This window comes from Mobula birostris, chromosome 8 (assembly GCF_030028105.1).
Source record: "Mobula birostris isolate sMobBir1 chromosome 8, sMobBir1.hap1, whole genome shotgun sequence".
NCBI classification, from domain to species: Eukaryota; Metazoa; Chordata; class Chondrichthyes; order Myliobatiformes; family Myliobatidae; genus Mobula; species Mobula birostris.
This window is the reverse complement of record NC_092377.1, coordinates 110,405,992-110,423,028: the sequence shown is the minus strand read 5'-3', so window position 1 is coordinate 110,423,028 and position 17,037 is coordinate 110,405,992.

Below are 17,037 nucleotides of genomic sequence, written 5' to 3'. Positions count from 1 at the left end.
TGAACGCTGTACAAGTATAATTCTGCTCAGCTATACATGGAGGTCAGAACCATAAAATTTGTTCTTTTGTGGCAGCAGTACAGCAAAACATAAAATATACTATAAATTACAATATATATAAAATTAAGTGTGCAAAAAGGGAGCAAAATAGGAGGGTAGTTGAGTATTTAATATTTCAATAATATTGGAATAATCTTTTACATACTGTATATTGTTTGGCTAAGTATTCTTGTTTGTTTAAATAATTAATCATAGGATATATGTAAAAATACATTAATTGCGTACTTTATCATGCTACCACATGATACATTTGCACCTTACCTAAAGTAAAGATGAAGTTACACCCGGATTCCTGGATTCCTGTGTGTTTCATTGAAATAGCTTAATGTCAGAATCAGAATCAGGTATAATACCACCAGCATATATCGCGAAAAGTGTTAACTTTACAGCAATAGTACAATGAAGTAGATGATAAATAAATATAGAGAACAAAACAGTGAACTATAGTAAGTATATAAATGTCTACTAAATAGTTAAGTTAACATAAGTAGAGCAAAAAATAATTTAAAAGGTAGTGAGGTAGTGTTCATGGGTTCAATGTCCATTTAGAAATCGGAGGGCAGAGGGGAAGAAGCTGTTCCTGAATCATTGAGTGTGGGTCTTTAGGCTTCTGTACCCCCACTCTGATGGAAAAAATGAGAAGAGGGCATGCATTGGGTGGTGAATGCCTCCATCTTGTGAAATAGATGACACCAAGTCTGGGATTGTCACTTTGGTTTATAAAGTTCTATTTGACAAGCCACGTCTTATAAACAAAGGCAACTGATAATTCTTATGCCGGATGAAAAAAAGCTCATTGTTTTATGAATGCTAAAGGACTGCTTATGCAGCGTCAAAGTAGCACAAGTCCCTGGTTAACCAGCTCTGTTTTTGGAATGTCACTAACCATAAAAAGCTGAAAAGTTAATTGGGGAATGTGTTGTTCCTCAGTAATTCCAACAATTATAACCACAATTGCAGCTCAGATTTGAAAGTCCTACCCACCAAAAAGTATTTCAGACAGCAGACAGGGAAAATAATAGAATTTGAGGGAGTAGCGCCAACAGCGTGCGTTTATTGGTTTGGGTTAAGACATCGACTCCTCTGAGAATGGGTGGGGATATCAACATCATTAAAGCTTCATTGCAATACATGATAATCCCTTTAGAAATAGTTCAAAGTTCAAAGATTCAAAGATACACTTATTATCAAAGAATGTAAAAATTATACAACTTTGAGATTTGTTTGCGACTTCCGGTAGAGCTCATGGAGTGAAGTCGTGTTCTTGACTCGCTCCATTACCTCTGAGTTTTTTTCCTATGATCAGCTACATTTAAGCTAACCATTAAGGCATTGACTTTTATAATACCTTGAAACAAATTGTGTTTTTTGATATTCGGATGTTTTTAAGGTCTGCTATGTCTAAGAACGGGAAAAATGGGAAAGACGGCAAACCTCCGGTTAGACCGAAAGGTACCGATCTTCCTCCGACTGAACCACCGTTAACTTTGAAAGCTATATCAGATCTAATTCAAACGGAAATTTCAACCTCTATAACAGAGCTGATTCGTGCGGAAATTTCAATTAATCTCCAGAAAATTGCCGATGCAATCGATAAAATGCAAACATCTATCACGGAACATCAGTCTGCTACATTTAATCTTCAAAAATCCACGCAACAAAATGAACTCAAGATGGGGAAAATTGAAGAAACAATTACTGTAATGAAGAAAAAACTGGACTTTCTGACTTTTAAAAACTCTGACTTAGAATCCAGAATGCGACGGCAGAATATTCGAATTATCGGTGTTCGTGAAGCTGCTGAATCTGACAACCCTATAAAGTTTTTTTCTCAACTTTTAAAAGATGCATTTCCCACCGTATTTCCTGACCAACCACCGTTATTGGATCGGGCTCACAGAGTTCCATCATATTCGTCTAAGTCAGATAAACCTCGGCATGTCATTTTACGATTTCATTACTTTCAAGACAAGGAGAAATTGCTTCGATTCGCTAGATCTAAAGGTTACATTGATTTTTTTTTGGAGATTTGTTTGCTTACAGGTAGTCATGAAGCAAGAAACCTAAAAGAACCCAATAAAAAAAATAAAAGACCGACACCTGATGCACAAAGAAAGGGAAAAGAACACAAATCATGCAAACAATTGAAGTGAGCAACATTCTGAACCAAACTGACTCCTCAGATCTGAACCCTGGAGAAGGCCCAAAGCCTCACTTATCAGTTCATCGTATTAGCAGGCAGCACAGCAGCCTGGGCAGTCTTCATAGCCTCAGTGCCATAGAGAGAGGAGTGACCATCGCGGATAGCGAGGGAAATCAGCTCTCACCTCAGGTCCCGAGATCCTGTCTTTTCAGTCCCTCTGGTTTGGTGCTTAAATTGGCCTCACATTGTACCCGGGAGCAACTGCAGTGAAAGGCTCTGGCGCCCTGGAGAGAGGAATGAATATTGTGGAGAGTGAGCAAAGTCGGCTCTTGCCTGCAATCTGGGCCGGCGTTTAAATTGTCTAAACAGCAGGTCGTACCTCGCACTAGAACCCGGCTGCTCCCAAGGGCTCCGATCCTAGACCACACCACCCAGCGACTCACTCCAGGCCCAGGTTTCATTGGTCTCAAGCTCTTCAAATCAGCTCGCCACCCAGAGTCATCCAGTTTGTACCTGGGCCAGTGGTACGGGTGTCAGAATTCCACTGCCAGGCCCCGACTCCTCCTCTCGGTGCCCAGACTGATCCAGCCTCGCACCCGGGCCAGTCGTACAGGCATCAGAACTCCATTGCCGGGCCCCAATTTCTCCTATCAGAACCCAGAGTGATTCACCCTCACACCTGGGCCAGTCATACGGGCATCAGAACTCCACTGCCAGGCCCCGACTTCTCCTCTCAGTGCCCAGAGTGATTCAGCCTCACACCTGGGCCAGTCGTACAGGCATCAGAACTCCATTGCCGGGCCCCAATTTCTCCTATCAGAACCCAGAGTGATTCACCCTCACACCTGGGCCAGTCATACGGGCATCAGAACTCCACTGCCAGGCCCGATTTCTCCTCTCTGAATGGCTCACTCCACCTGCATCGATTCTGCAACATACTGGCCTGGCTTGTCCCCCAACCTCGCCTCACCATCACTTGCCCCCTCACTGTTTGCGGCAATAATTTAACACAATTTACCTCAGACACGGTGTTTTTAGTCAAATTCCTTGCAATTAGAACTACCAGTGAGTTGCTGCACCATCTTAACAGGAACTTCTGTGTAGGGGGATGAGCATTTATGCTGTTGGGTAGAGAGTTTTAGAGTTTTGACCCAATAACAGTGACGGAATGTTCAAAGTAAATTTATTATCATTTACATGCCTGCAAGAAAATTTATCATTTTCTTGCAGACATTCAGAGTAGAACAAAGAAATGCAATAGAATCAATGAGAAACTGCACACAAAGACTGACAAACAACCAATGTGTAAATGCAATAAAGAACAAGTAACAAATAATAATAAATAAATAAATAATACTGAGAAGATGAGTTGTCGAGTCCTTGGAAGTGAGTCCATAGGTTGTGGAGCTAGTGGTGGTGAAGGTAATGAATTCTTAGTGTGTTGATGTCAGTCCAGTAGGCTGTTTTGTCCTGCACAGTGCTCAGCTCCCTACGTACTCCTGAAGGTGGAATGGATCAAAAGGCTATCCAGTCAGCACATGACACACAACTCTTGACCTGATCTGTATTTATGCAGCTGCTCTGATGAAGTTTCTAGTCAACAGTGATGTCCTGGAGACACCACAACACTAACAAGTGTTTAACCTTGTATGAGATATGAGTCTAGTCAGTGGAGAGTTTTCCCAATACCCAGTGACTTTAGATTTATCAGAACTGCTTGGTGTCGCAGTGAAGTGCTGCCTTTTTATCAGAGGGGAGTTCACTTTCACCTCAGGAATTCAGCTCTTTTGTCCATGTTTTGATCAAGGTTGTTTTGAGGCCTAGGGCTGAGTGATCAAGGCCAAACCCAGCCTGAGCCATAGGAACAAACAGAAGCAATCCGATGGGCTGAATGGCCCAATTCTGCTCCTACATCTTATGATTTTATTATCTTACGAAGGGTGTCATCCCAAAACATCAACCGTTTATTTCCTTCCGTTGATGCTGCCTGACCTGCTGAGTTCTGTCAGTACTTTGTGAGTGTTACTCTTGACATAATCTCCTCCCATGAGCCCGCTAACAATTTAATTGCCCACTACCATTTACAATGGCTGCAGACACCCAGCCTGATCCACTGCTTGAGAGATTGCTTAGCTCTGTCTGTTGCAAGCTGATTTTGTCTCCCCATTGGGGTAATGCCCCCTTCTTGCTACTGCCACCAGGGAGGAGGTACAAGAGCCTGAAGAGCCAGACGCAAAGATTCAGAAACAGCGTCTTCCTCTCCACCATCCAATTTTGAATGGTCCATGAATCCATGAGTACTATCTCATTATTCTTTTATTTATTTTATAATTTATAGTAACTTTATATCTGTGCTCCGCAGTGGGATTATTCGAGTTGAATATGACGTTCTCCTCAAAGGGGTTCTCTCTTAATGGGTCTTCAGGTGGCTGTCGAGGCCAACCCGAGATCCAGGTATTCTGGCACAATCCTGCCCCCTCCTCCACTTCCTGATCGGAATGGGACTGAATCCACCTTCACTGCTGTTGTGATGTGTCGGCATCTTCCGCCAGCTCCTCCCTTGTGGCCTTGATTGGGTCGCTCCTTGCCCGTGACCTTACTGGCATGGGTGACCCTTCCAGGAACACAGTACCAGATGGCATGACTCCTGGGATCTCCACATCTCACAAGCCTGTCCACTGTGACAGGGTGACGATCCTCACAGAAGGTTTGCCCTGCACCGCTACCATGAAACCACAAACTTCACATCAAAAAAGGCAGTGATAATAACCCAATCCAGTTCCAGTCCTGATTCTGACTGGTGTGCAGTCTCACTCTTAGGTGGGCCCGGAGTGGCTCTGGGCACGTGCTTCTGCACTCCTGACTGAACCAGTGTGAATCCCTCGGCTTGAGTAAAGGATAAAGTGGGCCATCAGCCCTAAGCAGTGCTAATGAACATCTGCTCCAGCTGCTGATGGTCCGTGGTGGCTCCTGATTGACCAGTTCTGAAGTGCCAGATCTATTGTCAGTCTTTTCCATCGAGTGTGATTATAGTTCCACTGCCCAGGGCAAGGGTGGAAACTCCCAAAGCTCTCAAAGGCAGATGGATCTCCTGGAGGCAGGGGGGCTTATTTCCTGTCCATTTTCACTCATTCCCAAACATAGACCCAGCCTGACAGCTGCGTCCTTCAATATCTGCTCGGGTGTGACCAAGCCAGTTTTGGCAGTGGTCATTGAAATCCACCCGCCCTCCCCTACCTAGAATACATACTGTGCGCTTGCTACTTCGATTGCTGCTTCTAAGTGTTGCTAATCAAGGAAGAGCACTTACATCAAAGTTCAAAGTAACTATATCATCAACGTGTGTATCTGTCACCATATACAACCCTGAGATTCATTTTCTTGCAGTCATTCACAGTATAACAAAGAAATACAATGGAATCAATGAAAGACTAACCAACAATTAAAGTGCAAAAGAAGACAATCAGAGCAAATATTAATGTAGCGCCCTGGGAAAGGTCTCACTGATAACATAATGGTCTTTCTGCAGAAGCAGTGTTTTGGTTATGGTTAGAGATAACAGGTGCTTTGGAATATGAGCCATCCATCCAATCGGGGGAGCGATTTTTTTTTTGCTGTTTGCCTGACACCAGTGTGAGCTGGGGTCTCTGTTCAGCAGGAGATGCAGAGAAGACACTGGAGAGAACCAGCTATAGGATTCAACCCAATGGGGGACCATGATTTGATGGAACAAGATGCCTTGTTTTCGTGGCTCTGGAGCTGGGCTGATTTAAGGCCAATACCCCTGACTGACGCGGGAGAACACGGAACATCGGGAGTAGTGGTTTGGCTGCTGGCTGTGTGTCCAGAGACCTGAGCTCTTTGGGCACAGAGCTCGGAAAAAGTGATGCAACAGACTTTAGCGAGTTGTTTGTTATGTTTCCCCTCTCGCTGTGAAACGGGGACACCATTTTATCAGGCAGAGAGAGCCTGTGGTATGTTGAATTACCGGGTGAATGAGTAGTCTTTGGGGTGCTGCAAGTCTGTGTCTTTATTGATGCTTTGCTGCACGCTAGAGTGCTCGGTAGAGGGCGCCGATGTTTTTTTGCTGGTTGGGGGGGCGGGTCGCTGCCTTACTGCTGCTTGTGCGTGGGAACGGAGAGCTGGGGGGGTTCTAATGTTCAACTGTCATTCATTCTTTGGGGCACTCCCCTGCTTTTGTGGATGTTTGTGAAAAAAAAGAATTTCAGGATGTATATTGTATACATTTCTCTGACGTTAAATGTACCAATTGAGGCTATTGAACCTGATGTATTCCCTAGACTTATACAGCCCAAAGAAACTGTTTTTTGAAAAACAAGTAATAATAATAATAATAAATAAATGTTGATTAGTAATATTGAGAATATGAGTTGTAGAGTTCTTGAAAGTGAGTTTTTAGGTGTGGAATCAGTTTAGTGTTGAGGTACGTTGTTATCCACATGTGTCAGGAGCCTGATGGTTGAGGGGTAATAACTATTCCTGAACCTGGTAGTGTGGGACCTAAGGCTCCTGTACCTCCGGCCTGATGGTAGTAGAGAGAAGAATGTGTGGACTGGATAGTGCAGGTCCTTGGTGATGGATACTGCCTTCTTCCAGCAGCACTTCTTGTAGATGTGCTGAATGGTAGGAAGGGCTTTGCCTGTGATCAACTGGGAAGTGTCCATTGGTTCAAACAGGACATGAGATAGTTAAAAGGAGAGTTCCTTATCCACGTTTGACCTGATGTCTTTAGATTTTATGGGTTCCAGAGAAAACACTAAGGACTTGGATGTTCACTCCCTTTTCTCTGTAGAGCACTGCATTGTCCTTTGTACTGGGTGTGTACGGCCTATGGAGCATACCAGAGATTTTCATGGAGTTTCGGGTCAAGGACCATTCATCAGAAATGAGAGAAGTTAAAAATGAAACAAGTATAAAGTTTCAGTAGAAATAGGGAGGGGCAGCGAGAACAATAAGGAATGTCTATAAGCAGGTCGAGGCCAAAATGGACAGAATTACATCTGTGGTGTTGGTGGCGCCAGCTGAGGAAGGGCGGTGACACAGGCTCGTTCCAAAGACCTAACTGGAAGGAATGTAGATGAAAGGAGATGAAAATAAACCTTGAAATACTGGAAGAGAGAGTGAAACAAGCACTGGGAATGTGATATGTGAGACAGATTGCCTGAAATTCCCTGAATGAAAGGTTAATTTCATGAGAATGCAACGTACTGGACCCTTGCTAGATGATGAGGTATTTAGAAACATGGAAACATAGAAAACCTACAGTACACTACAGGCCCTTCAGCCCACAATGCTGTGCCGAACATATACTTACTTTAGAAATTACCGAGGGTTACCCATAGCCCTCTAGTTTTCTAAGCTCCATGTAACTATCCAGGAGTCTCTTAAAAGACCCTATCATATCCGCCTCCACTACCGTTGCCAGCAGCCCATTCCACGCACTCACCACTCTCGGTGTAAAAAACTTAGCCCTGACATCTCCTCTGTACCTACCTCCAAGCACCTTAAAACTGTGCCCTCTCATGCTAGCCATTTCAGCCCTGGGAAAAAGCCTCTGACTATCCACATGATCAATGCCTCTCATCGTCTTATACACCTCTATCAGGTCACATCTCATCCTCCGCTGCTCCAAGGAGAAAAGGCCGAGTTCACTCAACCTATTCTCATAGGGCATGCTCCCCAATCCAGACAACATCCTTGTAAGTCTCCTCTGCACCCTTTCTATAGTTTCCACATCCTTCCTGTAGTGAGGCGACCAGAACTGAGCACAAAACTTCAAGTGGGGCCTGACCAGGGTCCTATATAGCTGTAACATTACCTCTCGGCTCTTAAGCTCAATCCCACGATTGATGAAGGCCAATGGACCTTATGCCTTCTTAACCACACAGTCAACCTGCGTAGCAGCTTTGAGTGTCCTATGGACTCAAACTGCAAGATCCCTCTGATCCTCCACACTGCCAAGAGTCTTACCATTAATACTATATTCTGCCATCGTATTTGACCCACCAAAATGAACTACCTCACACTTATCTGGGTTGAACTCCAGCTGCCACGTCTCAGCCCAGTTTTGCATCCTACCAATGTCCCGCTGTAACTTCGGACAGCCCTCCACACTATCCACAACACCTCCAACCTTTGTGTCATCAGAAAATTTACTAACCCATCCCTCCACTTCCTCATCCAAGTCATTTATAAAAATCACGAAGAGTGAGGGTCCCAGAACAGATCCCCGACACTGGCCACTGGCCTCCATGCAGTATATGATCCATCTACAACCACTCTTTGCCTTCTGTGGGCAAGCCAGTTCTGAATCCACAAAGCAAGGTCCCTTTGGATCCCATGCCTCCTTACTTTCTCAATAAGCCTTGCATGGGGTACCTTATCAAATGCCTTGCTGAAATCCATATACATTACATTTACTGCTCTACCTTCATCCATGTGCTTAGTCACATCTCAAAAAATACAATCAGGCTCGTAAGGCACAACTTGCCTTTGACTAAGCCATGCTGACTGTTCCTAATCATATTATGCCTCTCCAAATGTTCATAAATCCTGCCTCTCAGGATCTTTTCCATCAACTTACCAACCACTGAAGTAAGACTCACTGGTCTATAATTTCCTGGGCTATCTCCACTCCCTTTCTTGAATAAGTGAACAACATCTGCAACCCTCCAATCTTCTGGAACCTCTCCCATCCTCATTGATGATGCAAAGATCATTGCCAGAGGCTCAGCAATCTCCTCCCTCACCTCCCACAGTAGCCTGGGGTACATCTCATCCGGTCCTGATGACTTATCCAACTTTATTCCTCCAAAGAGAAAAGGTAGGATCATTAAGTGAACGTTTAAATAAATAGTTTCAATAAATTAAACTAAGAAGGTTAATTTTTTTAAGATTAAAAAACTTACAAAACTGATAACAAATTCGTAATGATTGATTAATCATATGATTTATATTTAGAATAGAAATTTTGGCTAATTACACAGGTAAAGGAGCTCCTAATAACGAAGCTAAACGAAATTGTTTCACAGTTTTCAATTCCAAGTCAACCCAAGATGGTCGTTCCTTTTTATCAGTCCAATACAACCAAGAACACACATAACGTATATTAACCGCCCAATAATACATTCTTAAATTAGGCAAAGTAAGACCTCTATCCTTTTTTAATTTTTGTAAATGACATTTTCCAATTCTTGATCTTTTATTATTCCAAACAAAAGATGAAATAATAGAGTCAACTTGATCAAAAAACTTCTTAGTTAGAAAAATAGGAATGTTTTGAAATACACATAAAAATTTTGGTAAAATCATCATTTTAACTGCATGAATTCGACCTACTAAGGAAAGTGTAGGTGGATTCCATCTAGAAAAAAATTGCTTCATAAAATCCGCTAAGGGAACTAAATTAGCTCTATAAAGGTCTCCAACTTGATGCTTTCTAAAAGCTCCAGCACATCCTCTTTCTTAAAGTCTATATGCTCATTCCGCTGTAAGTCATCCCGACAATCACCAAGATCCTTTTCCCTAGTGAATACTGAAGCAAAGTACCCATTAAGTACCTCCACTACCTCCTCTGGTTCCATACACACTTTCCCACTGTCACACTTGATTGGTCCTATTCTCTCAGGTCTTATCCTCTTGCTCTTCTTGCGGTTTTCCTTAATCCTGCTGGTCAAAGCCTTCCCATGGCCCCTTCTGGCTCTTCCAGTTTCATTCTTAAGTTCCTTCCTGTTAGCCTTATAATTTTCTAGATCTCTATCATTACCTAGTTTTATGAACCTTTCATAATCTTTTCTTTTCTTCTTGACTGGATTTTCAACAGCCTTTGTACACCACGGTTCCTGTACCCTACTATCCTTTCCCTGTCTCATTGCAGAAAGCCATGCAAATATCCCCTGAACATTTGCCACATTTCTGCCAAGCATTTCCCTGAGAACATCTGTTCCCAATTTATGTTTCCAAGTTCCTGTCTGATAGCTTCTTATTTCCCCTTACTCCAATTAAACACTTCCGTAACTTCGCAAACACGAGGAAATCTGCAGATGCTGGAACTTCAAGCAGGACCGACGAAGGGTCTGGGCCCGAAACGTTGACTGTACTTCTTCCTATAGATGCTGCCCGGCCTGCTATGTTCCACCAGCATTTTGTGTGTGTTGCTTTCCTAAATTGTCTGCTCCTATCCCTCTCCAATGCTATGGTAAAGGAGATAGAATTTCCCAATACCAGATCAAGTACAGCTTCTCCTCTTGTAGGCTTATCTACCTACTGTGTCAGGAAACCTTCCAGAAAACACCTAACAAACTCCACCCCATCTAAACCCCTTGGTCTATGGAGATGCCAATCAATATTGGGGAAATGAAAATCCCTCAACATGACGACCCCGTTATTACTTCAACCTTCCAGAATCTATCTGCTCCTCAATGTCCCTGTTATTATTAGGTGGTCTATAAAAAACAACCAGTAGAGTTATTGACCCCTTCCTGTTTCTAACTTCCACCCACAGAGACTCAGTAAACAATCCCTCCATGATTTCCTCCTTTTGCCTCCCTCTCTGCCCTTTCTGAAACATCTAAAGCCTGACACTCCAAGTAACCATTCCTGCCCCTGAGCTATCCAGGTCTCTGTAATGGCCACAACATCATAGCTCCAAGTACTGGTCCACACTCTGAACTTTGTTAGAGCTTTGTTCATGATACTCCTTGCATTAAAATAGACAGATCTCAAACCACAGGTCTGAGCGCATCCCTTCTCTATCATCTGCCTATCTTCCCTCTCGCACTACCTCCAAGCTTTCTCTATTTGTGAACCAACTGCCTCTTCCTCCATCTCTTCAGTTTGGTTCCCACTCCCCCTGTAATTCTAGTTTAAACTCTCCCCAGTAGCCTTAGCAAACCTCCCTGTGAGGATATTGGTCCCCCTGGGATTCAAGTGCAACCCGTCCTTTTTGTACAGGTCACACCTGCCCCAAAAGAGGTCCCAATGATCCAGAAATCTGAATCCCTGCCCCCTGCTCCAATCCCTCATCTGTGCATTTATCCTCCACCACACCCTATTCCTATACTCACTGTCACATGGCACAGGCAGTAATCCCAAGATTATTATCTTTGAGGTCCTGCTTCTCAACTTCCTTCCTAACTCCCGGTAGTCTGTTTTCAGAACCTCCTCCCTTTTCCTACCTATGTCATAGGTACCAATATGTATCACGACCTCTGGCTGTTCTCCTTCCCACTTCAGGATATCGTGGACGCAATCAGAAACATCCTGGACCTTGGCACCTGGGAGGTAAACTACCATTCGCGTTTCTTTCCTGCGTCCACAGAATTGCCTGTCTGAACCCCTAACTATAGAGTCTCCTATCACTGCTGCCATCCTCTTCCTTTCCCTACGCTTCTGAGCCACAGGGCCAGACTCTGTGCCAGAGGCGTGACCACTGTTGCTTCCCCCTGGTAGGTTGTTACCCCCAACAGTACTCAAACAGGAGTACCTATTGTTAAGGGGGACAGCCACAGGTGTACTCTCTAGTACCTGACTCTTGACCTTCCCTCTCCTGACTGTTACCCACTAATCTGTCTCCTGAGGCCCCAGTGTGACGACTTGCCCATAGCTCCTCTCTATCACCTCCTCACTTTCCCTGACCAGATGAAGGTCATCGAGCTGCATCTCCCGTTCCCTCACCTGGTCCCTAAGGAGCTGCAGCTCAACGCACCTGGCGCAGATTTGGCCATCCGGGAGCTGGGAGTCTCCTGGACATCCCATATCTGTCACCCAGTACAGAACAATGGCCTTAGAGACATACTCCCTATTTCTATTCTTCACAAGTAACTTACCTCGCCTTGACCTGTTATTGCCCAAGCCCCATTGAGCCAAAGCCCTCCTACTCTGTCTCCCTCTACTCTGTTGCCTGCTCTTTAAAGCTGTCTTCTTTTTAAATTCTTCCCGCCCGTCTAACTTGCTGACATCCACGTGTCTGCGCAGTTGTGCCTCGATCAAACCACTGAAGAAAAAAAATCTCTCCTTTTAAATTCTTCCCACTGGTCTAACTTGCTGACGTCCACACGCCTGCTCAGTTGTGCCTTGACCCTTAAGCTGGGCTCCACTGAAGAAGTGTACATTCGAAAGCCAAAGCTACAGAGATAAGAGTGGGAGCAGATGGAGAAACCCATGTGGAACGAACAGAAGAGATCTGCAAATAGTTACTAAAGCTATTTTCGGTATCCCTGGTGTAGAGGAGGCCACATTATGAGTAATGAATGCTGTGAAGGTACATATTCCCTCTCCTCCAATTTCAGCATTCCAAAGGGAAGGGAAATCTCTATGTAAACTCAAGGAAAAACATCTCATCATCCACTTAAGCAGACCACAGCCTGCAGGACTCAATGCTGTTTTCAACAATTACATATAATCAAATATGTACAGTAAGTTTTTATCTTATAGTTCCCAGCATTTTCTCCTGTTTTGGTATATCAGACTTTTTAATTCTCTCCTCTCTACACCAGCTCCAGCCTTGACTTCCCTGCACTCTTTCAGTGCACACCAGCAGCACTGCATCACTCAATCTCCATTGGTCTTCGTCCTCTCACAGGCACTATCCAGATTCAGGTTCAGATGTACTAGAGTCGGTCTAAGGACCAACAACAATCGGAGCTATCACATGTACCAAGATACAATGAAGAACTTGCCTTGCATACAGTCCACGCAGACTCAGATTCAGCTATCTATTACGTGCACGTGGCAGCAGGCAGTGAAATGTGTCATTTGTGTTACCAGCCTGCACACTCGAGGCTGTGCTGGAGCCAGCATGGGTCACCACACATTCTGGCTCCAGTATAACATGCCCACAATGCTCAGCAGTACAACACAAGCACACCCCAGCAGAAAAACAGGCCCTTTTCCCATTCCTCCCAACCATGCACCCACCCAGATGGGCCTCCAACCCAAGGACAGGCTGCCCCGGGCCTCCAGTCCCTGAATGCAGATCCTCAGGTTCACTCCCACATGGCTTCATTCGCCTCAGCGCTGGACTGGCTCCACGGTCCCTGGATGCAGATCCTCAGGTTCACTCCCACATGGCTTCATTCGCCTCAGCGCTGGACTGGCTCCACGGTCCCTGGGTGCCATCGGGGCTCTGCAGCTCACACCCTCAGTACTACTGGTTTGCTTTTGAAATTATGTGTGTGATTCATTCTCTTTTGTGCATCAGATGTTTGTCAGTCTTTGTTATGTATAGCTTTTCATGGAGTCTGTTGTATTTTGCCTGCAAGAAAATGAATCTCTAAGTTGTATATGGTATATATACTTGAATAATAAATATACTTTGAACTTCAGCTCAGGACACTGATCATGCTTTTGACCTTTTGGGCCTCAACTTCTGGACTGGCTTGGACCTCTGACTCCCAGTAATCTGAGCATTCGTAGCTCCTTCGGATGCCTGCAACGCCCTCCAGCTTCGACTTTCGGTCTCCAATCTTCAGGCTTTGACCTTTGTATTGCCCTCTGGGTTTTGCCAGGTTTTACCTTTGGGCCTCATTCATGAATTTTCCACTTACCCCACTTCTCTGCAGCTTTACGCTTCTTTCATACCTATCTTGATGCAGTTCTGGTGCGAGCTCATCATACTGTAATATTCACTCAGTTCTCGTTCTCCACGGATGTTGCCAGACCTGTTGAGTATTTCCATTTCCGCAGTTTTGTGGAGAATAAAGACCAGAACTGTCAAGCATAAACTGCTGGATGAGCTCAGCAAGTCAGCCAGCATCAATGGAGAGGAAAAGAGTCAACATTTCGAGCCAAGGCCCTTCATCATGACCTGAAATCTCAACTATTAATTGTCCTCCACAGATGCTGCCTGACCTTCTGAGTTCCTCCAGCAGTTTGTGTCTGTTACTTTGGATTTCCAGCGTCTGTGGTACTGTTCTCCCAATTTTGACATCAGGTCGCTAACATTATTGGGGGGGTGGGGGGCTTTTCAAGGTCAACTGGAGAGTAGCAACTCTGCTGCTACAGAATCCTGAGCTGAGGCCGGTGCTCACTGCTCCATCCTGTTTCACTCTTGAACTGGTTTAACATCCTGGCTTTGATGCAACTGAACGGGGCTTCTTGGCCTTTCCAGTAACAATCACATTGCTGTGGAATTGGGATCATGTTCAAGTTAAATTGGGCATTGGTAACAAATTCCCTTCCTGGGTGAGCCCGATCTGTCTTTAACTTGGGTTGGTAATGCCATGGTCACTACCATTGAGACTGAAGACATTCTTTAGTTCCTGCTCAGAGAGCAAATAACCGAAGTGCTCTCTCATTCTGCTAGAACTTGAACGCCAGTCTCACCCTGGCAAACATCTCACTCCTGGTGGGTGTCAAGCTGAGCACTATGTTCAACAACCTCAGGACAACCTCCCGATCATTGTGGGGTAGTTCAACCGGCCCAGCTCGAAGGAGACTGCGGCCAATTACCATCAGCACGTCACCTGTGGAACCAGGGAGCCAATACCCTTGATCACCATTACACCAACTTTAGGAACACTTACCACTCCATTCCACATCCACACTTTGACACTGGATCAGCTGATTGCTCTTCTACTCCTGACAACACACTCAAGATGCTGGAGGAACTCGGAAGGGCAGGCAATCTCTATGGAAAAGAGTAAGCTGCCGTTGTTTTGAGCCAAGACCCTTCATCAGGACTGATGAGCCTTTGAAAACATACCAGACATACCCAAACCCAAAGCCATGGATGAACCGTGAGATTTACGGTCTGCTGAAGGATACCCCTCTGGCATTCAAGATCAGCAGTCCAGAAGCCTATGAGAAATGCAGGTATGACCTACAGAGGGCCATCATAAGAGCAAAAAGGCAGAATTCTTGGTGAAATTAGAAACACAATTGGGTACACAACAGCTGTGGCAGGGTCTGCAGGTCAGTACTTCCTAAAAGGTGGAACTTAACAGCAGAAATGGCAGCAATGCTTCATTACCTAATGAGCCCAAAACCCTTCATGCATGCTTTCTTTGAAAGGGAGAATAACTCCACACACGTGTGAATCCCCACAGCATCTGGTGGCACCATGACCTCTGTCTTGGAGGCTGATGCCAGAACTTCCCCCAAAATAGTGAACTCTAGCAAGGCACCAGGCCCCGATGGTGCACCCAGTTGAGCATTGTAAATCTGTGCTAACCAGCTGAGGTTCCCAGCTGCTTCAAAAAGGCAGCAATCACTTTGGTGTCCAAGAAGAGCAAGGCGGGTTGCCTCGTTGTATATTGTCCAGTAGCCCAGCATCTTCTATGATGAAGTACCTTAAGAGATTGGTTATGACTAGAATTAACTCCTGCCTGAGCAAGCACCCGGATCTGCCACAATTCACCTACCGTCACAACCGGTCTAGAGCAGGCACAATCTCACTGGCTCTTCACTCCACGTTGGAGCACCTGGACAGCAGTTAAACTTCCTTCAGGCTGTTGTTTATCGATTAGAGCTCAGTGTTCAAATACCAGCATCCTCTCAGTATTGATCACCAAACTTTTAAATCTGGGTCTCTGTACCTTCCTCTTCAAATGGATCCTCGACTTCCTCATTGGGAGACCACAGTCTGCGCAAATCGGAAATACCATCTCCTCCTCACTGACAATCAGCCCAAGGATGCGTGCTTCGCTGACTCATCTATTCCCTCTACACTCATGCCTTTGGCTAGGCACAGCTCAAATGTCATCTGTAAATTCATCGATGACATCACTGTTGGCAGAATCTCAGATGGTAATGAGAAAGGCACATGGCCAAGTGGATAAGGCATCCATCTAGTGATCTGAAGGTTGTTAGTTCGAACCTTGGCTGAGGCAGCTTGTGTGTCCTTGAGCAAGGCACTTAACCACACATTGCTCTGTGACGACACCAGTGCCAAGCTGTATGGGTCCTAATGCCCTTCCCTTGGACAACATCGGTGGCGTGGAGAGAGGAGACTTGCAGCATGGGCAACTGCCGGTCTTCCATACAACCTTGCCCGGGCCTGTGCCCTGGAAACCTTCCAAGGTGCAAATCCATGGTCTCACGAGACTAACGGATGCCTAATAAATGAGAAAGGGTACAGAATTGCGACAGGAATTCAACAACAACTTTGGACTTAATGTCAGCAATACCAAGGAATTGCTAATGGACTCCAGGAAAGGGAAGTCATAGGAACACGTACCAATCCTCATTGAGGGGTCAGCAGTGAAAAGGGTGAACAGCTCTATGATCCGAGGTGTTAGCATCTCGGTGAATCTATCCTGGGCCCAACAAACTGATACAACCATGTGACCAGCTCTACTTCATTAGGAGTTTCAAGAGATCTGGTACATCATCAAATTTCTATAGATGTACAGTGGTATCAAATGGTTGTTGTGATGTGTCTAGTGTGGTAGTGTAGTGGCTAGTGCTTGCTGCTCTCTCTTTCAGCTTTCTCCGCAGGCTAGCAGTCTCGTAAAAAGGTGAGCTAAATGTGTAAGTCTCTCCCTGCCAGTACATAGCCTCTCCAACAGCAAGCCTCATGTCGTGCCTCTTCGCTGGCGACACACAGAAACTGAACTCCTTTCGGACTCAGGCTGAACTACAGAGGACAAGGAGGAGGTCTGGCCTCTGCACATGTAGCATGCAGGCCCACCGGTGTGTGGAAATGCCCTGGTGCTCGTGAACCAGATCCCCAGCTACGAGCAAATCATCCCACTGCCTTGTGGGCAGCCTTGGGAGAGACGAAGGCTATGGGAGTAAACCCAGACAGCAAATCCGGAGTGGAGCCCCTAAGGTGGCTGGACGTCATTGAACATCCTTCCAGCAATTCCTGCAGC